Source organism: Panthera tigris, chromosome D1, assembly GCF_018350195.1.
Source record: "Panthera tigris isolate Pti1 chromosome D1, P.tigris_Pti1_mat1.1, whole genome shotgun sequence".
In the NCBI taxonomy this organism is placed as follows: domain Eukaryota; kingdom Metazoa; phylum Chordata; class Mammalia; order Carnivora; family Felidae; genus Panthera; species Panthera tigris.
Genome location: NC_056669.1, coordinates 562,802 through 589,262, shown reverse-complemented (window position 1 = coordinate 589,262; position 26,461 = coordinate 562,802). Strand labels below are relative to the sequence as shown.

General features: G+C 39.7%; 2 long non-coding RNA genes across 4 annotated transcripts in view; one reads left to right on the top strand and one right to left on the bottom strand.

Moving 5' to 3' along the window:
- LOC122231166 overlaps nt 1-26,461 on the top strand; it is a 70,952-nt gene that overhangs the window by 7,973 nt on the left and 36,518 nt on the right. Inside the window, exon 1 of one of the 2 annotated variants that reach the window (XR_006208340.1) lies at nt 21,468-21,539. The exons of the other annotated variant lie outside the window; for it this stretch is intronic. This is a non-coding gene — a long non-coding RNA (uncharacterized LOC122231166). Of the gene's footprint in view, nt 1-21,467; nt 21,540-26,461 lie in introns of those variants that run through there. 2 annotated transcript variants of the gene reach the window in all.
- LOC122231164 overlaps nt 1-26,461 on the bottom strand; it is a 36,763-nt gene that overhangs the window by 8,183 nt on the left and 2,119 nt on the right. The window contains exons 2-4 of one of the 2 annotated variants that reach the window (XR_006208336.1): nt 22,326-22,450; nt 19,945-20,116; nt 16,468-16,749 (exon numbers count right to left, since the gene is read on the bottom strand). This is a non-coding gene — a long non-coding RNA (uncharacterized LOC122231164). Of the gene's footprint in view, nt 1-16,467; nt 16,750-19,944; nt 20,117-22,325; nt 22,451-26,461 lie in introns of those variants that run through there. The other variant, XR_006208337.1, reaches the window with a different exon arrangement.

The following is a 26,461-nucleotide window of genomic DNA, read 5'->3' as shown; positions in this document are numbered from 1 at the left end:
ATAACTTGGTATCACCCTTTCATAGTTAACTTACCTTAATATTGTTTCTTCCATTATTTGTATATGTATATATATATATATATTATTTACTTAGTTTAATGACAGTATACATACAAGATACATAAAAGTTTATATCCTATTTACTTGTTGCAACATATATTTATATTGCTACTTAGGCTTTTCAGTTATCCTAAATATATAATGTTTTATTGAGAAGATGTGAATCAGGTACTCCATTCAAAAATATTTTTTAAGTCCTTATAATTTGCTGAGCACTAGGTACTGAGAATGTAGCACTGAACTGGCATTTTGTTACCATCAGAAACTTTAAAGAAGTTTTTAGATGTTGTTTTCTAAATGTGATAAATATGAAGAAAAAACACTGAATGCACTATTCATAATAGTAAGCCTGGGGCGCCTGGGTGGCTCATTTGATTAGGCGGCTGACTCTTGGTATTGGTTCAGATCATGTTCTTGCGGTTTGTGAGTTCAAGCCCTGCATCAGGCTCTGTGTTGACAGTGTGGAGCCTGCTTGGGATTCTCCCCCTCTCCCCCTCTCCCCCTCTCCCCCTCTCCCCCTCTCCCCCTCTCCCCCTCTCCCCCTCTCCCCCTCCCTCTCCCCCTCCCTCTCCCCCTCCCCCTCCTCCTCCCCCCTCTGCTGTCTGCTGCTATCTCTCAAAATAAATTTAAAAAACTTAAAAAAACTGGACTTTTGCCCAAGATAATTAGTAAGGGAGCTATTTTTTAAATGACTCGATATATAAATTGCTTCCAAATAGGTTGTAAAATTTACACAGTTACTGTGTATAATAATGCTTAATTTCTCCAAATTCTTATCATTTCACACATACACTCATGTATGTACAGTATTATATGTGGTAAATCAATTTTTGCTAAATTGATGTGATAAATGATAAGTAGTATCTTACTATTAATTTATTCAATTTTTAAAATTTTGATAACTAATGAAAATATTTCACTCTATACTTTTTTATAAATTTATTTTTTCTCTTGTGTGAAACATCTGTTCATGTCTCAACCCATTTGGATTCTGAGGTATTACACTCTAAACAGAGGGGCCCCACTACATTTATGGAGAATCTATGTTTACTAATTTTACCACCTTTTCCACATCTTTAACTCACATATTAGCTATGCTTTAAATAAATAAATGTGCTAAATATTAAACGTGGCATAGAAATATCTGTTCAAATCACATATTCAAATGCATCTTAACATGTTGACCATTTGCCCTTTATTATTCCTTCTATTCAAGTGTTTATTAACTTCTCTTAGTCATTTCCTATTCCTTTTAGTGCAGCAGTTTAATTTTCTCCTTCAAGAATCTGTGTGTGTCTTGCTGAGGTTTTGTTGTTTTGCTGTTACTAATGGTCCCTTATGGGGACCTTATGGTCCCATAATGGTCCCTTATGGTTTCTGAGCAGCCAGGGACAACATGTGGGAGACAGACCTGCCTGCATCTTTTCCAACTGGCCACCTTATTTCTAGTTGGTTTTTAGTTTGATCATTGGTGTTTTCAAAATAATATCATCAGAAATTAAGGGTTTTCTCCTACTTTTCAATATTTATAGATGCTATTTTACTTTCCTTGCGTATTTGCTTCAGATAGACAAGATTTTGAATAGTGTGCAACAGCTTGTGATAATCCAGTCTTCGTGATAAAAACAATTTGGAAAGATGAATTAAGACACAAATTTCAATACTAGATGGCTTCTGACCCAATGAGGGCTGTAAGGGAAAAAATCCAGGTGAAGGGAGAGTCAGTGAACTGAGCTGATGTTCTTTCCTGAGTCACTTCATCCTCTGGGTTTGTGCTGACTGGTGGGATGGGGCAAGACACGGAACGCAGACTTTGCCTGGGAAGAGGAAGGCACTAGGTGCAGAGAAATCAGTGAATATTTTAGTTTAGATTTATGGGGCTGGAGAACAAAGTTGAAGACTGAGGGGCCACTAAGGCATAGCTGCTTTTTTGCCTAAAAACCTTTGCTGAATTTGAAATCGTATGTGGCAAGAAAAAACACGATGCATTTTCCTCTTGAGAGGTGTGGTCTATATTAACAAATGCTTTGAGAAGTCCCTCAGAAACAAGAGCTATTTAACTTTGCTATCCTGTAATTTTCCAAACTTACTTGCTTAAGGTGTTCTTTATTTAAAACCAAAAACATTCTTATCAAACAGTTTGGGAAAATGCTGCATTAGAATATTATTCAGTACATGATGACAAATTCATATATGTGTCAACAGACCACAGCATCTCTGAATATAACTTCTAAGTTAAACTAAGTTATCAAGTTGTACATAAGTTTATTTTAACACTAGAGGAAGCACAAATAATTATGAGACTGAACTCACGACCGAAGCACAAATAATTAGATTCTCAAAAAATGCACTTTACTGAGTTTAATTTTGACAGTAAAATAAGTACATATTTATATTTGTAATGATACCGAAGAACAGTATTTGATGCCTTTACCCACATGATTTTAATTTGTATAAATTAAATTGATATGAGTGAACTTCTTGGATAACACCCAGGGAAAAAAGCTATTAAGAATCACACATTTATTCAGAATATTTGCACAAAATATTGTACAATTGCATGGAGTTAATTTAATCAATTCTAATAAAATGAAATGTAGGTATATGAAAAAATATGAAGCAAAAACTAATGGTAGCAAAGTAAATAGGAAATGAGTGAGATAAACTTGAAGTTAACTAATTTAAATAGAACCAAGCAATGTATTAGAATCAACTTTGGATCTATATGCCAATAATGAAGCAGCAGAAAGATGAATTAAGAAATAAGTCCCATTTACAATTGCATCAAAACCAATAAGATACCTAGGAATAAACCTAATCGAAGAGGTGAAAGATCTGTACTCTGAAAACTATAAAACACTGATGAAAGAAACTGAAGAGGACACAAAGAAATGGAAAGATATTCCATGCTTATGGATTGGAAGAACAAACATTATTGAAATGTCTGTACTACCCAAAGCAATCTATACATTTGATGTAATCCCTATCAAAATACCAACAGCATTTTTCACAGAGCTAGAACAATCCTAAAGTTTGTAGGGAACTACAAAGACCCCAAATAGCCAAAGCAATCTTGAAAAAGAAAAGCAAAGCTGGAGGTATCATCACAATTCCGGACTTCGAGTTATATTACAAAGCTGTAGTCATGAAGACAGTATGGCACTGGTACAAAAATAGACACATAAATCAATGAAACAGAATAGAAAACCTGAAATAAAGCACAATTATATGATCAATTAATCTTCAACAAAGCAGGAAAGAATCTCCAGTGGGAAAAAGACAGTCTTTTCAACAAATAGTGTTGGGAAACTGGACACCCATAGGCAAAAGAATGAAATGGACCACTTTCTTACAATGTACACAAAAATAAATTCAAAATGGATTAAAAACCTAAACATAAAACTTGAAATGTTAAAAATCCTAGAAGAGAACATAGGCAGTAAACCTCTTTGACTTCAGCCGTAGCATCTAGATATGTCTCCTGAGGTGAGGGAAATACAGGCAAAAATAAGCTATTGGGACTACAAAAAATAAAAATCTTCTGCACAGTGAAGGAAACAATCTGAATAGAAAAAGATATTTGCAAATGACATATCTGATAAAGGGAAAGTATCCAAAATCTATAAAGAACTTATCAGACTTAGCACCCAAAAACAAAATAATGCAATTAAAAGTGCAGAAGACATGAATACATATTTTTCCAAAGAAGACATCCACATGACTAACAGACACATGAAAAGATCCTCAACATCATTCATCATCAGGGAAATATAAATTAAAACTACAATGGGATATCACCTCACACCTTCAGAATGGCAAAAATGAACAACACAAGAAACAACAGGTGTTGGTGAGGATGTGGAGGAAAAAAACCTCATCCACTGTTGATGGGAATGCCAACTAGTGCAGCCACCGTGGGAAATAGTATGGAGTTTTGTCAGAAAGTTTAAAGTAGAGCTACTCTACAATCCAGCAATCATACTACTAGGTATTTACCCAGACAATGCAAAAATACAGATTTGAAGGGACACATGCACTCCAATGTGTATAGCAGTGCTATCAATAACAGCCAAATTATGGAAACAGCTTAAGTGTCCACCTACTGATGAATGGATAAAGGAGATGTGGTATATATATGATGGACTATTACCCAGCCTTCGAAAAGGATGAAATCTTGGCATTTGCAATGACATGGATGGAGCTAGAAAGTATTATGCTGAGCTAAATAACGCAGAGAAAGACAAATACTATATGATGTCATTCATATGTGGAATTTAAGAAACAAAACGAACAAGCAAAGGGAATAAAAAAAGGGAGAGACAAGCCAGGAAATACACTCTTGACTACAGAGAACACACTAATGGTCACCACAGGGAGGTGCACTTGGGATGGGCATTAAGGAGTGCACTTGTGATGAGCACTGGGTGATGTATGGAAGTGTTGAATCACTATATTGTACACCTGGAACTAATATTACACTGTATATTAATTAAATGGAATTTAAATAAAAACTAAAAAAACAGCTTTGGGGATACAAAGTAAATATACAAAAATAAATTGCATTTCTTATATACTAGCAAGGAACCATACAGAAAGGAAATTACAAAAACATTTTCATGCACAGTATCATCAGAAAGAATAAATTATTTAGGATAAAAATAAATTATTTAGGATAAAAAAAGAAGTGGATGACCTATGTACTAAAAACTACAAAATATGGCTGAGAGAACTCAGGGCACATCTAATCACATTGGACTTTTTAAATAGAAATTTAGGAGGTGATCCTAAGAGTTATGTGGAAATTCAAAGAACTTATATTAGCCAGAACAATATAGAAAAGTAAAAAGTTGGAGGACTTATGCTCACCATACACTATACAATGTATGATGATATCAGTCATCAAGGATAGACATTTATGTCAATGGAATGGAAGAGAAAGTCCAGAACTAGCACTTATATTTATGGTTAGTTGATTTTCAACAAAGCTGTCAAGAAAATTCAATGGAAAGAGGATAGTCTTTTCAATGAATGTGACTCGAAAAGTTGGGTATCTTGTGTTTAAAAAGAAAAAAAAAACTAGCTTCTATTCTTACTTTATGCCATATACAAAAATTAACTCCAAATTGATCATCGCCCAAAAGTAAAAATGAGAACAATAAAACTTCTAGAAGAAAACATAGGAGAAGTAAGGACACCTTGAGATAAGCAGAGATTTCTTAGGTATAACACCAAAAGCATGATACAAAAGGAAACAACCGGTAAACTGGATCTTATCAAAGTGAAAACCTTACGGTCTTTAAGAGACAAAATTGGGGCGCCTGGGTGGCTCAGTCGGTTAAGCGGCCGACTTCGGCTCAGGTCATGATCTCGCGGTCCGTGAGTTCGAGCCCCGCATTGGGCTCTGGGCTGACAGCTCAGAGCCTGGAGCCTGTTTCGGATTCTGTGTCTCCCTCTCTCTCTGCCCCTCCCCTGTTCATGCTCTGTCTCTCTCTGTCTCAAAAATGAATAAACGTTAAAAAAAAAAAATTTTTTAAGTTAAAAAAAAAAAGAGACAAAATTAAGAAAATGAAAAGAGAAGCTAAAAACTTGTTGAATATGTTTACAAATGATGTAGTTGATAAAGGGTTTATATTCATCATACGTAAAGAATGCTTGCAATTGAATAACACACAATCTAATTAAGTCAATTAGAAATTTGTATTAATTGGCAAAATATTTGAACAGCCATTTTACAAAGAAGACATACAAACTAATAAGCTCATTAAAAGATGTTAAATATCATTAGCCATTGGAAAATGCAAATTAAGACTACAACAAGGTACAGCTTCACATCCACTGGAATGGTTACAGTTATGCTGACCAAACTCACAGCTGGAGCCCTCATACAATCCTGAGGAATGGAATGGTACACCTGCTTTTGAAAACAGTCTGCAGTTTCTTTAAAAAGTTAACATAATTTTACTATATGATTTAGCAATTCTAATCTTAGGTATCTGCACAAAACAAATAAAAATACGTGCTCCCCCGCAAATAGTTATTTGCCAATATCTATAGCAGTACTGTTTACCATTGTCCCAAACTGGAAACACCCACATATCCATCAGCTGCTGAATGGCATGTGATGTAGCCATAAAGGGCATACTACTTAGCAGTAAAAAGGAACAAATTACTGATACCTGCTACCACATGGCAAAACCTCAAGAATACTATTGCTAATTGAAAAAGCCAGACAGAAAAGACTATATATTGTGTGATTCTATTTATGTCATATTTCCAGAAAAGTCACATCTATAAGCAATAGAAAGTGAATCAGTGGTTACCTACAAATGGGAGTAATGATTGGGAATGGGCACCTCGCAACACTGTGGAAGGGGGCCAGAGGGAGTGAGGAAATGTTCTGAGATCACTGGTGGTGTGGGTGCACAGCTTTGTGAATTTACTAAAAATTGCTGACCTCTACAATTGCAACAGATAAACTTATTGGTATGTAAGCTGCTCGATAAAGATGTTGAAACAACCACTACCACCACAAGAAAATAGACTGTAAGGCAAATATATTTTTGTAATAAAAACTGCAAATGTAAAGTATGAATCCTATAAATGGACTATTCAGTATTTCTGTAACCTTGGGCCAATCACTTCATCTGTTGGAAGCTCAGAGATCTTGTAGTTAAAAATTCTTATAAGTGAAGAAACTAAATTTTAGTCTTATAGAGATCTGATGAAAACTCTCTATTCCATCCTGTTGGTCAATTTCTCTGTCCCTGTGCTGTTTTAACTACTATAGCGTTCAAAGTGAGTCCTGTAGCCTTTTGAGCAAATTCCAGCAGATTGCATATATATAGCAGGATACACGCTAAAAATTAAAAGCAGCTTTGGGGCACCTGGGTGGCTCAGCTGGTTAAACGTCTGACTCTTGGTTTCAGCTCAGATCATGATCTTGGGGTTCGTGAGTTTGAGCTCCACATCCAGTGCTCACAGTGTGGATCCTGCTTGAGACTCTCTCTCTCTCCCTCTCTCTCTCCTCCTCCTCTGCCATGTGTAGTCACCCTGTCTCTGTCTCTTAAAAAAAAAATTTAAAAGCAGCTTAAACAACATACCCCTAAAAAATATATGCATGATAAAATGTTATTAAGAATAAAGACAAAGAATGAGTATCAGCCGTTTGGGGGAAGTGTTAAACTTGAGCGGGGAAGAGGTGGTATTCCTGGTGTTCATTACATCAATAAATAAATAAGCAAGCACATATACACAAAAAGAAACTAAGTTTCTTCTCTGAACTATAGCAAGTTGTGTAAAATGTTGTGGAGGTTATAATTTGTAAAGGAAATAAGCAACAGGCACAAATTATTTATAGCTGAATACTTACTAATGTTTAAGTATGGAAAATGATGGGTAGAATCTAGAGTTTACAAAGCACTTGCTATATTCTTAGATCCCTCTAATCACTAGAATGCAAGCAACCTACATACTAGAGTCTCAGCTTTCTGCGTACACAATTGGGATTCTAACAAGTCAAGTGACTTCTCCAAAGTAATGCAACGAAAAAACAAGGAACTTGACTCAAACCCTCCCTGTAAGTTCCAGGTTCTTTTCACTGTCGCTGCCACCTCTCGAAATGCAGAGTGTGAAAGATGATTACACAGACATGTTATGTGAGAGTCAAAAACTGAAATGTTACAGTGGAATACACATCATTTTGGGCCCCCCTGCATGCAATACCTACACTGGTTCATACTTGAAGCATTCGGATGAGCTGAACCCGAGTGAAAATGTTTGTAACGGATTTTACTTGGAACGTGCTTTTCTGCCACTTCAGTTTTAAGTCTGAACTTTGCTATCAACAGAATGATCAGCTGCTTGATGACTGCCTTTCGATTGGCTCTTTATATAAAACATGAATTGGTGAAAGGAATATTTGGGGGCATTTTTCCCCCCAGGACATTTGGACTACTTTAGGGTGGGTGTTTTTCTTCCTCTGTTGGGAATAGGCAATTTGGCAGGATTCAGAGACCCTAACAGCAGCCCTGTGGGCCCTTGTGGTCAGTGGAGCTCTTGTGGTCAGTGGGCCCCCTGGTGGTTAGTGGGCTCCTGGTGGTCAGTGGGGCCCTTGCAGTCAGTGGGCCTATGAATGGAGGTCACTCCAGGCACTTGGCTTCCTTGCCAAGTTTATAATAATTGTTAATTTATGGAACATGTTCACACAAACTCTTCAATTATTCATACACCTTAGGGTAGGGTTGGGCAGGGAGTAAATGACAAAATAGATTTTTTCTTTGCAAGTTATGATTGAGAGACTTTTCTAGGTACCAGAGCAATTCAGAAATAGATCTGCATTCATAGTTCAGTTGTGTTAAATTATTTAACAATAAAATAGCTTCACACCAGATTTAACTTAGAGAAGGAGATGCATTTCCTAAAGTCTTAACAATGATTTTTAATACTGGATATATGAATTTATTGTATGTATTCAAGTTTATAAATGTGATTTTCTGCTTCTCTCCTTTGCAAAAAAAGTGATAGGGCTAAATTTATACCCCTTTCATATATTCTCCCTGCAAAGCTACTCTTAATTGGATACTATATACCGTAAATGATTGAAATATATTGTTTTTCTATTGTTGTAAGCTTAGTGGTTACTTTATAAATGTTTATTAACAAGTAGTAGAATTGTTATTTCAGTGCAAATGACTTGAATTCATGTTCCACCCAAAAGTTCTCATTTACAAGTAAGGAAATTAAGGTTGAGAGGTTAAGAGATGTGCCCAATGCACAAAAGTCCATAGCTAGTGGGTGAGAGACAGAGGATTATAACCGAGGTCACAGACCCCATCCTGCATTCTTCACACCCTAGCTTAATCCAGACTAAATGTAAGACGTTCACAGCACAACGTGGTTGCTGTCCTATTATTCTGTCAGTATTGGTGAAAAACCTGGGCTGGGAATTCATAAACGAAAACACACATAGATCTTAAACATCTTATTTTAAATTAAAACCCTAAATGTGCATTTTTTCACCAATCTTTTGATGTGGGAGCCAGATACGGGACTCTTGGTACAAGCTCATTAACTGGATTATTCACAGTTTTTCTTGAATAAGTCATACCAATAAGACAGCATTTACTCTTCCAGCATCCATTTCTCTAGGGTGTTGGAGAACTTAAACACACAAAGTCATCTGAGTGCTGAATCTTTCCAGATTTTTCTCCTTCTCCCACCCCATTCTTTTAAATTGTTAGCCCCACACAGTAAGGCAAATTCTGCCTACCTCCCTTCCTCCCTCCTCCCTCCCTCCCTCCCTCCCTCCCTCCCTTCCTTCCTTCAACTGACTAGACTTGATGGAGTCCTTTCAAAACCTTCAGTTTGGTTCTTAAAAACAGCAGCTTTCTTTGCTTCCCTGCTCCCATTTCAACTATTTATATACTAGTTAATTAAATTACAGCATAGCAATAATAAGTGCAGCTGGCATGCACAAACTTGGGAAACAACGCTCAACCCTTGTAAACATGACTTAACTGTTGGGACCATTAATGCTGGAGCATCCTGGAGAGCTTCATGCTGACTCTGAGTGCTCAGTATGTGAAAGAACCAGGAGAATATGGAGCAAGGGAACCGAGACTCCCATTAAGAGCTTTTCCTGAACATTGTAATTATAGTGCCTATATTGTGACTAAAATAGCTTATTTTTCTCCGATGGTAACATAACACGTTTTCCTAAGTTCTAGTTAACATACAGTGCACTGTTGGCTTCAGAAGTAGAATTCAGTGATTCGTCATTCACATGCAACACCCAGTGCTCATCACAAGCGCCGTCCTTAATGCCCAACACCCATCTAAGTGCATCCCCCACCTTCCTCCCTCCATCAGCCTTCAGTTTGTTCTCCATATTTAAGAGCCTCCAGTGGTTTGTTTCCCTCTCCCTTTCCACCCCCTTCCTATATCATCTGTTTTGTTTCTTAAATTCCACATACGAGTGAAATGATATATTTGTCTTTCTCTGATTGACTTATTTTGCTTAGTATAATACATTCTTCTAGCTCCATCCACATCTAGTAAATGGCAGGATTTCATTCTTTTTGATGTCTGGGTAATATTCCATCAGATATATACCACATCTTCTTTACCCATTTATCAGTTGATGGACCCTGGAGCTCTTTCCATACTTTGGCTACTGTCAATAGTGATGCTATCAACGTTGGGGGGGGGGGGTGCACATGCCCCTTTGTGTCTGCATTTTTGTATCCTTTGTAAAAATACCTAGTAGTGCAATTGCCAGATTGTAGGATGATTATATTTTTGATTTTTTGTGGAACCTCCGTACTGTTCTCCAGAGTGGCTGTACCAGTTTGCATTCCCACCAACAATGCAAGAGAGCTCCTCTTTCTCCGCGTCCTTGTCAACATCTGTTGTTAACATCCTGAGATGTTAATTTTAGCCATTCTGACAGGTATGTGGTGGTATCTCATTGTGGTTTTAATTTGTATTTCCCTGATGATGAATGATGTTGAACTTCTTTTCATGTGTCAGCCATCTGGATGTCTTCTTTGGAGAAATGTCTATTCATGTCTTCTGCCCATTTTTTCACTGGGTTGTTTGTTTTTTGGGTGTTGAGTTTGATAAGTTCTTTATATATTTTCGATACTAGCCTTTTATCAGATATGTCATTTGCAAATATCTTCTCCCATTCATCGGTTGCATTTTAGTTTTGTTGGTTGTTTCCTTATCTCTGAAGAAGCTTTTTATCTTGATGAAGTCCCAACAGTTCATTTTTGCTTTTGTTTCCCTTGCCTTCAGCGTTGTGTCTAGTAAGAAGTTTCTCTGGCCGAGGTCAAAGAGGTTGCTGCCTGTGTCTCCTCTAGGATTTTGATGGTTTCCTGTCTCACAGTTAGGTCTTTCATCCATTTTGAATTAATTTTTGTGTATGGTGTAGGAAAGTGGTCCAGGTTCATTCTTCTGCATGTCTCCATCCTGTTTTCCCAACACCAGTTTTTGAAGATACTTTTTTTTCCCATTGGATATTCTTTCCTGCTGTGTCAAAGATTAGTTGACCATATATTTGTGGGTCAATTTCTAGGTTTTCTGTTCTGTTCCATTGATCTGAGTGTCTGTTTTTGTGCCAGTACCATACTGTCTTGATGATTACAGCTTTGTAAATAGCTTGAAGTCTGAAATTGTGATGCCTCCAGTTTTGTTTTTCTTTTTCAGGATTCCTTTGGCTATTTGGGGTCTTTTGTGGTTCCATACAAATTTTAGGATTGTTCTAGCTCTGTGAAGAATACAGAACCTCTTTGATAGAGATTTCAGTAAATGTGTAGATTGCTTTGGGTAGGATAGATATTTTAACAATGGTTATTATTTCAGTCCATGAGCATGGAATGCTTTTCCATTTCTTTGTGTCTTTCTTAATTTCTCTCATAAGCCATCTATATTTTTCAGAATACAGATCTTTTACCTCTTTAATTAGGCTTATTCGTAGGTATTTTATTGTTTTTGGTGCAATTGCAAATGGGATCAATTCCTTGATTTCTTTTTCTGCTGCTATGTTATTGGTGTATAGAAATGCAACAGATTTCAGCTGGTTGATTTTATATCTCGCGACTTTGCTGAATTCATGTATTAGTTTTGGCAATTTTTTGGTGAAGTCTTTCAGGTTTTCTACATAAAATATCATGTCATCTGCAAATAGTGAAAATTTAACTTCTTCCTTGCTGATTTGCATGCCTTTTATTTCTTTTTGTTGTCTGATTGCTGAAGCACAGACTTCCAGTACTGTGTTAAATAGTAATGGTGAGAGTGGACACCCTGGTCATATTACTGACTGTAGGGGAAGGCTCTCAGTTTTTCCTCATTGAGGATAATATTAACTGTGGGCCTTTCATATATGGCCTCTGTGATGGTGAGGTATGTCCCTTCTATCCCTACTTTTGTTAGGTCATGTTTTCAAAAATATGAAGAAAAGTAATGTTGCCACTCTGAGATTGTATCATCATTAATAATTCGTTGTAGTTCCCTCCAGTCTTTTTGTGGTCATGTACATTTTTATTTATAGACTTGGGATCATATTGGACATATAATTTCATTTGTATTTTTTAATCATTGATTTATAGTATGGGTATTTCCTACGTTAACCATTTTTCAAGATGTACATTTATAGTGATTTCATAGGATTTCAATAAATTTCCTACCTGATTGCATATTATAGTATGTTTAATTATTTCTAAGCCCTTCCTTCAGTAATTTTAAAGAAGTAATGCCAGAATGAATAAAAACATGGACATTGTAATCAAACCCACTAATTATAGAACATGGCACATAGTGTAAATGCCTAAGCACATAGTGTAAATGCCTAAAAGTACTAGTGACAAATATATATATACATATAAATATGAAATACAATAATATAAGTATAAAACATGTATATGTATAGTTTTTCCATCCATAACACTTTGGGTATTGATTGGATTTGCATTATTCCTTCCCCCTTCCCAGAGGATGGAAGTCGGAGCAAAAGTTCCTGGCTTCTAATCATGGCTTGGTCTTTCTGGTACTCAGCCTTCATTCTGAAGTCATCAGGTAGCCCAACGAGAGGCATCTGATTAGAAGAAAATCAATCCTATCACTCAGGAAATGTCAAGGGCTTCAGAGCTCTGTGGCAGGAACTGGGGGCAAGACCCACACACATATTTTCTGTTTTTTCCCACTCGCTAAGTCAACAAGTATGATTACTTTGATTGTGGAGCTAGCTAGCTGATGCCTTAGTTTTACTAGTGTCAGTAAGCACCTCTTGTGATTTTTTCCTCTCTAACAATGTCTTTGAGAATCATTCATTGTGTGTTCCTTGTGTCACTCAGTTCAGGTGTGTCATCCACCCACTTGTCCTAGCTGGGACCCTGCAGGAGAGACTGTACCTGTCATTACGTGATAGCATCTGAATGCAGTAGTGTTCTTTGTTGTTGTTGTCGTCCTCTTTGGCTAATCTAGTTATTTGAACAGTATTACTGATTTGTCCCCTTATTTTCTTTGAGCTCATTCTTATCTTAACTGCTACAAAGATGAAACTTGAAAATCCTCTGTGACTGAAGTAATAAATAAATTGTCTGTGGTTAAATCCCCAAATGATTCTCATTGCTTCGCTGAGGTTGATTTGGTTCTCTGCGTTTAAGTAAGAATCTCATTAACTTTTCAAATACACATCAAAGATGTATATCATGTCACACTATTTCAATTTTTAATATCTATTTTTTCATTGTTTGAGTGAAAATATGAACAACAGTGTCAAATAGTAAATAAAATCTTTTAAACAATTTTCTTCAGAGAATCTCCTTATTTCCATGTTTAAGACATTCAAACTCTTCTTCAACGTCACTGCAGAGTCTACAACACTGCTCTTAATTGTATTAATAGCGCTGAATAGTACTCCTTGATTTGTGAAGCGTCCCATTTACAATCTTGGTGACTAAATGTGGTAAACGAACAAGGCAATGAATCTCCAAAATGCTCAGTGCTGCTTTTCAAAAGTTTGCTACACATTCACATTGCTAAAGATCGCTGGTGCTCCATTGGTTTTTCTAATGTAAAGGCATTAAACATTTTTTTCTATGAAGTACTTATAAAGATTTTAAGCACCTAAATTTTGATGATTCTTTTTTATCTATTTCAAGTAATTTTGAAAATTAACATTACCTTGCAAACTCTTTATTCCTTTATAAAAGCTAGTATGTGTGATTAAAAAAGCTTTATTATTACACATAATATGTTCATCCTGCTGCAAGGAAAATTCAGTTAATTGCAACACACTCCTAGTTGCTTTTGGGAACTTTTACTAAATCATTGATTCTTCTCGAAATGTTATATGGAGTAGATATTTCATTGAAATCTTCCTATCATTGCATTAGCAATCTCTCATGAGGCTGTGTGATTAGTTCTTCCTCAGAATCACATAGTTTACCTTCTCTGCAATCAATTGAGCCAGTGTGGAACTTCTCACATCCGTGGTGCCTGATCACTAAAAATCAAGAGTGCCCCTCCAATCTTTGTGATGTCCACAACCACTCACACATATTCACACATAATCATCTGCCCCCACCCCCGACAGGCAGCATCATTCCAACAGAGAATCAGTGGGCTGCAGTGACATCACCACAAGGGATTGGCTCACATGCTCACAGAGGCTGGGAAGTCCTACAATGTAGCATCTGCAAGTTCCAGAACCAAGAAAATGGGCCTGAAGACCAGGGCAGCCAAGGGCTGAGTCGCAGTCTGAGTCCAAAGGCCTGGAGATTGGGAATGCTGGAATCCCAGGACAATAGAAGATGGGTGTCTCAGCTTAAGCAGAGGAGCAAATATTTCCCGTCCCTGCCTTTTTGCTCTGTTTGGGCCCTCAGTAGATTGGATGCAGCCTGGGGCCCATGCTGGTGATGGTGGGTCTTCTTTATGAGGTGTGTTGAGACAGATGCTAAGTTCTTCTGGAAGCACCCACACAGAAACACCTGGAGATGATGTGTGAGCAGCCACCTGCACATCCTTTTTAGAAGGTGGCATTCATGACCTTTGTTGTTTTTTTTTTTAATGTTTATTTATTTTTGAGAGAGAGAGTCAGAGTGTGAGCAAGGGAGGGGCAGAGAGGGAGACAGAGAATCCGAAGCAGGCTCCAGGCTCCGAGCTGTCAGCACAGAGCCCGACGTGGGGCTCATACCCATGAACCATGAGATCATGACCTGAACCAAAGTTGGACACTCAACCGAGTGAGCCCCCCAGGCGCCCCCACCTGCACATCCTTGGCCCAGTCAAATGGACACACAAAATGAACCATCACACAGTACCTTCACACACCTCCCTGACGAAGTATCCTCAATCTCTAGCTTCTCCAGGACTGGCAGCTCAGGACCTCTAAAGGCGGCCCGTTCCGTGTCACAACATCTTACCTTTGCAAAGTCCTTTTCTAGCGTGAACCTCAAACGTGCCGGCTTGCAGTGCCCAGTTGGAGGACAAGGACCGAGCACACAAGAGGGAGTGGGTTTGTGTGTGGTGCTTTCTAGCTCTGTTTCACTTGCTTGTGTGTTTGTCTCACTTCTCTCGAACATGGTATGTTCTGTTGACTCAATTTAGATTTTTGTTTATGTTTTTGGAAGTCAGAGAAGTAAGTGGTTTTATCTGAACAGCTTCTTTCAGATCCTCTCTCCCTTTTCTTTAAGATAGTTTTTTAGGGCTTCCCACACATGTGGGCCAGCAGACTGTTGTCTAACACTCTTTCCAGGGCAAGAGTCCAAAGCTGTCTTTCTTCTTTTATCTTCTAAATGTCATGTTCCCCAAGCCTCCCTCTTTAGCCCTCAGCCCCAACTCCTCCACGCACGTGTCTTCCTTGGTCACCTACACACGATAACTCCTGCATCCTCATCTCCAGCTCAGACCCCTCTCTTGAGCTCAGAATCTGTGTGACATCCATTCTCATAACTGAGGGATATTCAGACTGAAGGTCTTCAAAACCTAGCTCACTTCTACCTGGAGAATTATCCCACCATCCATGCAGTGACCCAACCTGACACCTGCAAGTTATGTGAATCTTCTAGAACCCACAGGCTATGTTCATTTGGGTAATAAATCCTACTGGGACTCTCTCCTGGCTGTTTTGTTTTCTCCCAACATCTCCAGCATCCCCAGACCTTAGTAATAATGGTGTTCAGCAAATGAGAACTGTTGTCTGCCAGAAAAGTGCTAGACTTTCTACATATATTTTTATTAACCCTCACCAAACACTGAAGGAAAGTAATATTATTCTGTTACCCGTGAAGAAACCAAAGCACAGTAAGGTAAAATAATTCTCCAAAGGTAACTTAACTGGTGACAGATGAAACCCATTTGCAGTACATTTGTCGGTTATGGAGACTTGATGAAACAAAATTAAAATATTTTACCCATTAAATTTCCCAGGAAGTGAGATTGCTTCATTGTATGTCATATAAATTAAAGGGATAATTTCTCATAGATTTCTGGTACATATGCTGTTACTAAAAATAGAGACAAATAGCTCTTGAAACTCAAACAGGTTGAACAGACCATGGGAATAAATATTCCTGCGTAGCTACTGGCTGGTTTATTTATTTTTTCAGCTCTGATGAGGTACAACTGCATGTAACACTGTATACGTTTAATGCGCACACGACTGATTTGATACATTTCTATCTTGCAGAACGATTCCCATCAGACTGTTAGCTAACACTCGCATCACATCGCATAATTACCCTTTCTTTTTTTGTGGAGAGAATATTTAAGAACTCTTTTCCTGACTTTGAAGTATATAGTGCAGTGTTAACTATATCACCATGCTGTATGGTAATTCCCCATATTTTATTCATTGTATAAAGGAAGCTTGTACCCTTTGACCAACGTCTCCCCATTCCCCTCGCCCCCTTGTGCCTGGTAACCACTACTCTCCCCTTTGTTTCTAGGGCCTTGGCTTTTCTAGATTCCACATACAACTGCTATCATTCAGTAACTGTCTTTCTTGGCCTTACTTCACTTAGCACAAAGCCCTCAGGTTCCTTCCATGCTGTTGCAAATGGCAGGATGTCCTTCTTTCTCATGGCTGGGTGATGCTCTGTTGCAGATGGGAACACCACACCTTCTTTATCCATGCATTTGCTGAACGACACTTAGGTTGTGTCTCTATCTTGGCTATTGTGAATAAAGCTGCAATGAAAACATGTCTCTTTGAGATCCTGTTTCATTTCCATTGCACATATACCAAGAAGTAGGATTGCTGGATGATCTATTAGTTCTATTTAAAATTTTTGAGGAATTCCCATACTGTTGTCCACAGTGGCTGCACCAAATTACATTCCCACCAACAGTGCACGAGGAGTCCCTTTTCTTCTTAATTGTTTTTAATGTTTATTTACTTTTGAGAGAGAGATACAGCATGAACGGGGTGGGTCAGAGAGAGAGGGAGACGCAGAGTCTGAAACAGGCTCCAGGCTCCGAGCTGTCAGCACAGAGCCCGACGCGGGGCTCGAACCCACGGACCGCGAGATCGTGACCGGAGTCAAAGTCAGAAGCTTAACCGACTGAGCCACCCGGGAACCCCATGAAGAGTCCCTTTCTTGATGTCCTTCTCAACACTGGTTATTTCTTGTCCTCTTGATGACAGCCATTCTCACTGGTGTATGTTGGTCTCATTATGGTTTTGATTTGCATTTCCCCAATGAAGAGTGCTGTCCAGTACCTTTTTACATGCCTGTTGGCCATTTGCATGCCTTCCTTAGAAAATGTCTATTCAGGTCCTCTACCTATTATTTAATTAGATTTGTTGTTGATGTTGTTATTGAGTTGTTTGTTATATATATTGGATAATTCCTTATCAGATATATGATTTGCAGTGTTTTCTTCCATTACATAGGCTGCCTTTTTGTTGATAGTTTCTCTTGCAGAAGCTTTTTAGTTTGATGTGGTCCTATCTGTTGACTTTTGCTTTCATTGCTTGTGCTTTTGGTGTCAGATTAAAAAATAATCTCCTCCCCCCCCCCCCCCCACCCCCGCATTATCCTTGACCCTCTTGTTGAATATTAGTTGACACCATACACAAATATTTATTTCTGGGCTCTCGATTTTTGTTCTTTTGGTCTGTGGGTCTGTTTTTATCAATATACTATTTTGATTACTACAGCTTTGTAGTATAGTTTGAGATCAGGAAGTCAGATGTTTTAAGCTTTGTTTTTTTGTTTTTATCCTCAAAATTGCTTTTGCTATTTGGAGTCTTTTTTCCCATACAAATTTTAGAATTGTTTGTTCTATTTTTGTGAAAAATGTCCTTGGAATTTTGATAGGGATTGCATTGAGTCTATAAGATGGTTTTGGGTAGTGTGGAAATTTTAACAATATTAATTTTTCTGATCTGTGAACATGAAGCATCTTTCCTTTTTTGTGTCTTCTTCAGTTTCTTTTGTCAAAGTCTTGTAGTTTTTATTGTAGGTATCTTTTCCTGCCTTGGTTAAATTTATTCCCACATATTTTATTGTTTTTCATACTATTGAAAATGGGATAGTTTTCTTTATTTCTCTTTCAGATATTTTATTGTTAGTGTTTAGAAATACGACTGGTTTTTGTATGTTGATTTTGATTCCCGAAGCTACTGAATTCATTGATTAGCTCCAACAGTTTTTAGGATTTTCGCTATGTAAGATCACATCGTCTACAAAGACAACTTGACTACTTCTTTTCTGATTTGGATGCCTTTCCTTTTTCTTGCTGATTGATCTAGCTGGACTTTCAATACTGTCATGGGTCTGTAGCCACTGTGCTGTCCACTGCTTTTCTTTTTCAGCGGTGAAAGCTACTGGGCTTTCTGCTGGGTGGGCCATGACTGCTCCCACTGGGTGGCTGCTCTTGGGAGCCCCTACTTCCCTCCGGTGCTCCTGGCTCTCCCTCTGCTTTGTCTTAGCTCAATTGGGTGAGCTGAGGCCGGCTGTTCTGCACTGCCTGCCGGCTTCCTTCCCTGGTTAGGGAGTCTAACTGGGGAGTTCCCTCCTGCTGCCCAGCGGTGCCAGCTTCATGGCACCTGTAGGCACAAGGAAGCTAAATTCCTTTGCTTCTTGTGTGGTTATTTTCAGGTTTGTTTGTTTGTTTGTTTCCTATTGTTGTGGCTGAAGTTTCTTCTGTGGACTTCAGATTCTCCTGGTGCTGTTTTTGTTCCCAGGCAGCTTTCTAATTGCTTGTCCCTGTGGAGGGCAGGAGGGGCTCTCCTGCATCACCATTTTGGTCAGATTTTGCTACTGTTTGCTTTGCTATCTACTCCTCAAAATAAGGAGGATTTGAGATGCTGACAAGTGAGTCCTGTGAGGGATGAGGGTGAAGTAGTTGGTGTCAGTTGGGATTTAAGGTTTATAAGTTTAAATATCAGTGAAGCAGGTAGGATATGAGGGGCCAGGACTGTGATTGAAGTCAATCCTTCCACAGTGTAGTGAATGACAATGGCTTTAGTGTCCGTGAAGGTGAGTCTACCTGACCTTGGCGGTATCTCTCTCAAAACCCCCTTTAGGAGCTCACATCCTACCAGTACTAATACCTGATGGGGTTCAGAGGAATACTGGTTAATCAGATTTCAACTCTCTTTTACCCTCAGGGAGGCTCAGGTGAGAAAATACACAAAGGTGTGAGAAATCAAAGTCTTTGTTTTACTTTTAGGAAACAACCGGGTTAGATATTATGTCTTCAAAGCCCCTGCCAGCCTTCCTAAAACCTTCTCTCCACAAGCCTTGATTTGGGGACCACCAGTCTGATGGGGCACTAGGCCAGCACAGCAGATATGCTTTCCAGAGACAGACACGCCTTTGGACCTGCCTCTAAAAAGCTGGCCGGGGCTCGGGATGCCTGCGTGGCTCAGTTAAGTGTCCGACCTCGGCTCAGGTCACGATCTCATGGTTCTAGGCTTGGAACCTGGAGCCTGTTTCTGATTCTGTGTCTCCCTCTCTCTCTGCCCCTCCCCCGCTTTCTCTCAAAGATAAATAAACATTAAAAAAAAAAAAAAAGCTGGCCTGGGCTCTAATCGGTTTATCACACAAAGGTAAGGCAATCACCCTTTCCCAAAAGGAGGTAGATACGGAGAAAGAAGGAGTGAGAAGGAGTGAGGGCAAGGGAAAGAGGAAAGGAGGGAGGGTGAGGTGCTAAGATCTGAGCTTTGCGCGCTTGCTTCTCTCCAAGTTACTCACCAGAGTCTTCCTCTTCCAAGTGAAACACACAATGCACGGAAGTACTTCTCTAGGAGAAAGCTACTCTTGGCAGTTTGAGGCCAGAACAGCTGCCTCTCACTGTCCCTGGCATCTACCACACTGCTTCTTTCCTCTGTGTCTTTACCTATGTTGGCATTTCTGCCAGAAACAGTTTTCTCACCTTTCCTGGAACATGTGCCCCTGTCCTCTCCTCAGGTTCATCACCACGCACTCGTATCCACCGATGCTGGCTTAGGTGTTCCCTGGGACCTCAGCACAGCACAGTCTGTTGTATTGTAGGTGTATGCTGTCTGGTCTCTATTCCTTACTACTTCTCCATGCTTCTCTTTACTCTGAAAGTTCAATCAGACTTACATAGTTTATTGTTGCACACCTAGTACCTACCGTTGATTGGTGGGCGATCAATGAACATTTATTGAAATGGAACCTGAGAATGGGATGTCATGCAATAATTATTGTCTTTTAGCAGAGAGGTGACTTAAATCAGTGTTCCTTGAGATAAGTGTTTTATTTTATGGTGTTCAAGCTGTTCTAAGTTTGAATTCTCGATTCACCTTAGAAGGAAATTTATATCTTAAATGTATCTTTTAGAACAGAAGAGACTGTTAATGTGAAGGATCAAATCTCCCCTGGTTCTTCTAAGCTTGCAGGCATGCCTGCCAGGAAGAAGCATAATAAAGACTAGCTCCTCTGCATCTTTTAAGTCTCTAAAGAGCACTAAAGATGCCCTTGCTTACCTCCAAATGCCTTCATCTTGGCTGGGGGAGGGTAGTAGTTTCAGAAGCTTCCCATTGGTGCCTCTCACCCCACAGGTGAAGAAACCGACATGGGGTTTATGACTATTTTAGTTATATAGTTGGTGATCAGGGAAGTTAGTACCATATGGATCCGTAGACCTAGAGGACCCGCTTTAAGCCTGGCCAGGACTGTTTTATTTTCTGGTTTCCCGATGCTGTCATCTAACAGTGAGACTGTAATGATGCTTTGGGTGTCTAGGTATCAGTCTCCACTTGAGCCCTGTGTCTAATAGTCTTGAAGTACAGCTACAGGCTATAGAAACCTTGGGGAAAAACTGTGGGAAACATAATTGCATACATGCCGTGGTATTGAATCCTTCCTCCTGGGGATCCACTTGACAAGGTCACAGTGGCTTCCATCACCTCTGAGTTAAATTGTCTTAGTAAGAGGAATTACAATTTTCAGTTATATGTGGGTTAAAAACAATATCCCACCCAATGGTTAGTGTATTTGTATTATAATCTCATCTTTAGGGCTCCTGTCCACCCCCCCCCCAACCCCACACAACTCTTTTATTTATTTAAAAAGTTTCTTCTCTCTTCCTTTGGTTTGCTTTTCACTAGGAGTTCAATTCCTGATTTCATCAGAGATTACTAGAAAGCATAAGTAAAACTTCCTTACCTTATCTTCATCTTTTTTTTGAATCAGTATTTTTGTATTCTTTGCATACATGCCTGTTAGTGTGATTGCTGAGTCGTAGGGTAGCCTTATCTTCACTATTAGATGGGAACTATGCCTACCATTTCCATTACCTGAGGAAATGTAATGTTTACCTAAAAATATTTATTTGTATTTCTTTTTATGTCTTTAAAAAATTACAGGGAATCATATCTGGCCAGATGCCTTTTTAAGTCAGGGTGCACTATCTTCCTCGTTTTTCTTGGGCCTGCTGTGAAGCTGGCCTGTTTTCATGGTCAACCCCAATGGAAAAACATCGGAACATGGAAGAAGATAATGGTAATTGGATGTTGATTCGTTTGTATGAGTCTGTACTTTAATGGTGACCCAGTTTCCCCAGGGGAGCTGTTCCAGTGCCTTTGCACAGGGTTTTTTGGTGGGCATTTCTCTTGTTTCTAACGAATAGAATCATAAGATGCTGCAAGTGTGTTTCTCTGTTATGCATCCTGGGAGAAAAGAAGGGATGTGACTAGTGACAAGAACTGACTGAGCTTTAGAATTTGTTAGGTTTTCTCTCTTTCTTCTCTCAATCTCTCTCTCTCTCTCTCTCTCTCTCTCTCTCTCTCTCTCTCTCTCTCTCACCACCCCTCTCTAATCAGCACGAATATTGTAACCAGGACTTAAATAACTCAGAATTTTCACCGAGATATTAGACATATTAAAACTGCTACTAATTCACTGTTTAATACGTTAAATTACATCTCTAAGCCAATGAATGCAGAGTGGTCATGGGAATAATTGGTTTTGAAAATTTTCTTTTATATAAAAAAAAAAATAGCTGCCCAGAAGAAACTCTTGGAAGATGGATTACATGAGCATAGCCATGCCAGGTAATTCCTTTCTACTTCCCTCGTAGATGACCCAGCTTGACGGGCGGGGATACCTGTCCTGAGTGCCCATTACATGCTCTGCTTCTGTGTAGGAAACGAGCCAGGTTGCTTTGCTATGAGCTGCAGGTTTTATTCCAACAAATGTTCCTGCCTCTCTACCAGCTGGCCCCTGATTTCCTAAACCTTTTGCCTTACAAGTACCAGTGACAAGTCCCGGCCACAACGATCCTTTTACCTGCCCTGTTTGGATGAATGTGCTTCAGTCTGGGACCTTCTGTTCCATTTGCCATGAAATCCACAAGGGGTAGCTTGGTTGAGCCCGGGCATGTGGTCTCAGATCCAGTTAGGGTGTTCCGGCTCCTAGACACAGAAACCAGGATTTAAACAAGGGTGAATGCAGGCATGTGTTATCTCATGAAGGGAATTGTGGGGGGGGGGGGTAGTGCACTGTAGGGTTACTTAATAGATCAGCAACTCCAGCAACTCTATATCCCAAAGATGAAGACCATTGTGTCTTGTTTATTCTCTGTAAAGAAAGAGGAAACATTTTCCCCAAAGCATTTCCCACCCCCTGCCCTTTCACCCCCACCCCTACTTCCCCTAATGTGTCACCACCACACCTGCGATGCTTTCCTGCTCTACCCTGCCATTTCAAGAGGAGTGGTGAGGACTGCCCATTCAGGTGCCCTTGAGTAACAGACGAGGATGCCCCGACCTGCACACTGATGTGGGGAGGGTGGACACCTTACCAACACTGGGCTTTATCAAGGAAGGGGAAACGATGAGTACTGGTGGGTGGCCCATGGTGCCTGGCACGTCACCTTGCACTGCTTTGTCACACATACGAAGTCAGGCAGGTCTAGATCAAGCCCTGAATAAAACTTGGTCCTTTCAGGTAACTTGACCAAATTACTTAACTTTTAGGAAGCTTGCGGATTTTTTGTTTTTTGTTTCCATTTTTAAAGTAGATATAAATATAACTGTATTTTAGGGTTATTGAAATTATTAAATAAGAATAACAAAAATTATTAAGAATTTTGTTTTGTTATAAAACAAAAAAGATTTATAGAATTCTGGCCTCACTAACTTCTCAGTTTAGTTTTTACTCTTCAGTTCCTTAAACCTATCAGTTCCGCATCCCTGGCAAAATCACATCAAAGTCTATAAATTTCATTCACTGCTTTGTGGGCAAGATTTTGCCTGAGAAGCACAATATCCTAGCTCTTCCAACCCTACTATAGAGCATCCACTTCGTTTCCTTCCCACTGAGGATGGAAGTATTTGCTGAGTTGGAATGTCAGCAAAATTTTTATTTATAAAATAAATTATTAATGGTTACATAACCTAGAACAAAGACAGTGCCATGTTGTTCTGACTGAGGAAACTGTATATCATGTAGAAGGTGACAGATACACTAGACATAAAACACGTGCCAACTTGTCACAGAACCTGAAGCAGACAAGTAGAGACCAAGCCCACTACTGTGACATGTCATCTGACCTAGTTTCAAACAATGTTTTGAATTAAAGCTGGTTTCAGGCCAGTAATACTCAAATTGCAATTGAGCGGTAGCCATGCAATAAAATCCCATTCCAGTGTCCCACTGCAAATGTATTTGATTTTCAAGTTCATCAGTGGAAGGATGCAATCTGTGATAAGCTATGAGGGTAGATCGAGGGCAGGAAACCTACCTGAGACTAAGGCTTGTGTCAGTGAGCTCACTAACTGTTCACTTAAAATTTTCTAGAAAATATGCCTTGAGGGAATTGCTTCTCTCCTTTGTTAGGCTTGCACACTTTACCTTGCACTTTGGGGCAACCAAACACAGAACAAAAATGTGGCTTTCCAGTCTGTCTGCTTTGGGGAATGTGAGCTCTCAAAGCAGTAAAGAGGAAGATTCCCCCTAACTGTCCTGTGCAGGACAGCTACAGCAGATGGGAGCAGCTTATCTGTAGGTTATCTGGTCCGTGGTACCCACCTGCCCACTGCCCCCAGCACAGACCTGTGTCCTCCCGCTGAGAGTGACCTCCAGGTGTGGACTTGCAGCCTGTGCTTCCACCCTGTTCTCACCTCTCCAGCCTGTGCTCTGTTTCTTCTCTTTGCTGAGCCCTTTGTAGACCAAAGCTTGGCTGGATAGTCTCTCTGGCTTTCTATCTCAGGTCCTCTTAATGATGATCTATTGATTCGACCCCAGCTCTCAGATGCTGCCTTGGCCATGGCACAGAGCCGTGAAAAGACATCCTGTCACTGTGCCCCACCAGGCTCCCCTGGGGACAGCCCTACACCCCAGACCCAGCTCCAATGTTGCTATTGTCTTGGTGGGGAGACTGGATAGAACTAAAATGCAATAAACCATGGGAATGCTGGTGGATCTAGGTTCCAGTTCATATTCTGCCATTTTCTATGTGATCTTGGACAGGTCACACCCCTTCTGGAAGCCTAGACAGCCTCAGCTGTAAAATGCTAATGAACTGATTTCCCCTGCAAGTAGTCTCTATAGAACCTTGGAGATATTTTCTCATTTAATCTTCAAAAGTGATATGAAAATAGAGTGTGTAATAAGAGTAAGGACAAAGTACTACCTAAATGCCTTCAGTAATTCCCTGTTATCATCATGGAATATAGGGATGGATGCCTGAAAATCTGGATATTAAAACTGTACCATATTCTGAGTATAAGTATCCTTACTTCAACCAGCTATGATTTTATCTGTGTCAGCATTCTTTGGTACGAATGTACAGTGATTAGAAGGAAAAAAGGTGTTCAAATGTGTGTTATATTTTGCTAATGAATCAGCAACTCATGATCTGGAGCCTGGATACTTTAAGTTAAGAGTCTTCCATGTACTTGTGTCATAAAGAACTCCTCTGTGTTGGCCATGAGAACAGTCGCCCCCAGTACTGGAGATAAAGGTGACGCTGTCCTAAGCTAGAAGTAGATTGGCAGTGGAGAGCAGCAGAGCTGACTCCTAAAGAGCTGATTTTTGAAGTCATGGATCCAGTCGTTTGACACACATTTGTGAGCATCTACGGTGTGTCTAGCACTGTGGATACAAAGACGTGGCTCCTCCTTTTGAGGGTCTGGGCTTCAGCCTGAGAGTTAAATCAGCAAGTGCAAAAAGAGGGGGAGCACAGGATTTCTGTCACGTGACAGTGATACAGATAACGAAGTCTTGACGATTGCATAAAGGCAATATCCATTCAGCTCTGAGGAATACTGATCTGGGAGCTGTTCTAGACTCAGGCTTTCAGAAGGCGCATCAGAGAAGTCTGAGACAAGGGGCACAATCAAACTATGATAGAGTTAAGGTTTAATAGGAGAGGAGCTCTTTCCTAAAACCAGTTATGGTAAGAACAGAACAGGAGATCTACCCTCTGGACAAATTTGTAAGAGTACAATTATAGAGACAGTGTTGTGTGTGGATCTCCAGGACTTAATCCCCTTGTGTAAGTGAAACTTTACACTCGCTGAATAGCGAGTCCACCTTCCTGTCCCCCCGCCCCCAGCAGCCACCGCTCCACACTCTGCTCCTGTCTGACCACTCGAAGTGGAGTCATACCATCCCTGTTCTTCTGTAACCACTTATCTCACTCAGCATTGTGTTCCCAGGGTTCATCCGTATTGCTGCATGTTGCAGGATTCGCTTCTTTTTAAAGGCCGAATGAACACTCCACTGTATGCACGTGTACACCAGTTTCTTCATGTGTCATCCACAAGGGGTGTTTACACTATTTCCATATCTTGGCTGTTGTGAGAGGGCAGATATCTCTTCATGACCCCGATTTCAATTCTCCTGAAAGAAGTCCTAGAACTGGGGCTGCTGGATCATAGGGTGCTTCTAGTTTTAAGTTTTTGAGGAAGAGAGAGGCTTATATATTATTTTTAAGGTTATTTTTTGTTTTGAGAGAGAGAGAGAGTGTGTGTGTGTGTGTGTGTGTGTGTGTGTGTGCGCGCGCATGCGCGCGTGCCAGCGGTGGTGGGGCAGAGAGAAGAGGAGACAGAATCTCACTCAGGCTCTGTGCCATCAGTGCAGAGCTTGATGGGAGGTCAAACTCACAAACTGTGAGATCATGACTTGGGCTGAAATCAAGAGTCAGACCCTTTATCGACTGAGCCACCCAGACACCCCACTAACATTATATTCTTTACATTGCTATATTTTTATAAGAAAACTTGATATATGGTGAAGCCAGTTGCCCATTCTGTTCTACAAAATTGACTTAGATACAGATTTCTGCTTCTAGTCATGACAGAGTAATTGGGATTGGTTGTTCTCTCCTTCCTTAAACAATGAAATTATATGAAATGATGGATTTTACACATTAGACACAGGCAGCATAGAACAGTGATCCCTGAGAGAAGGGAAATGGA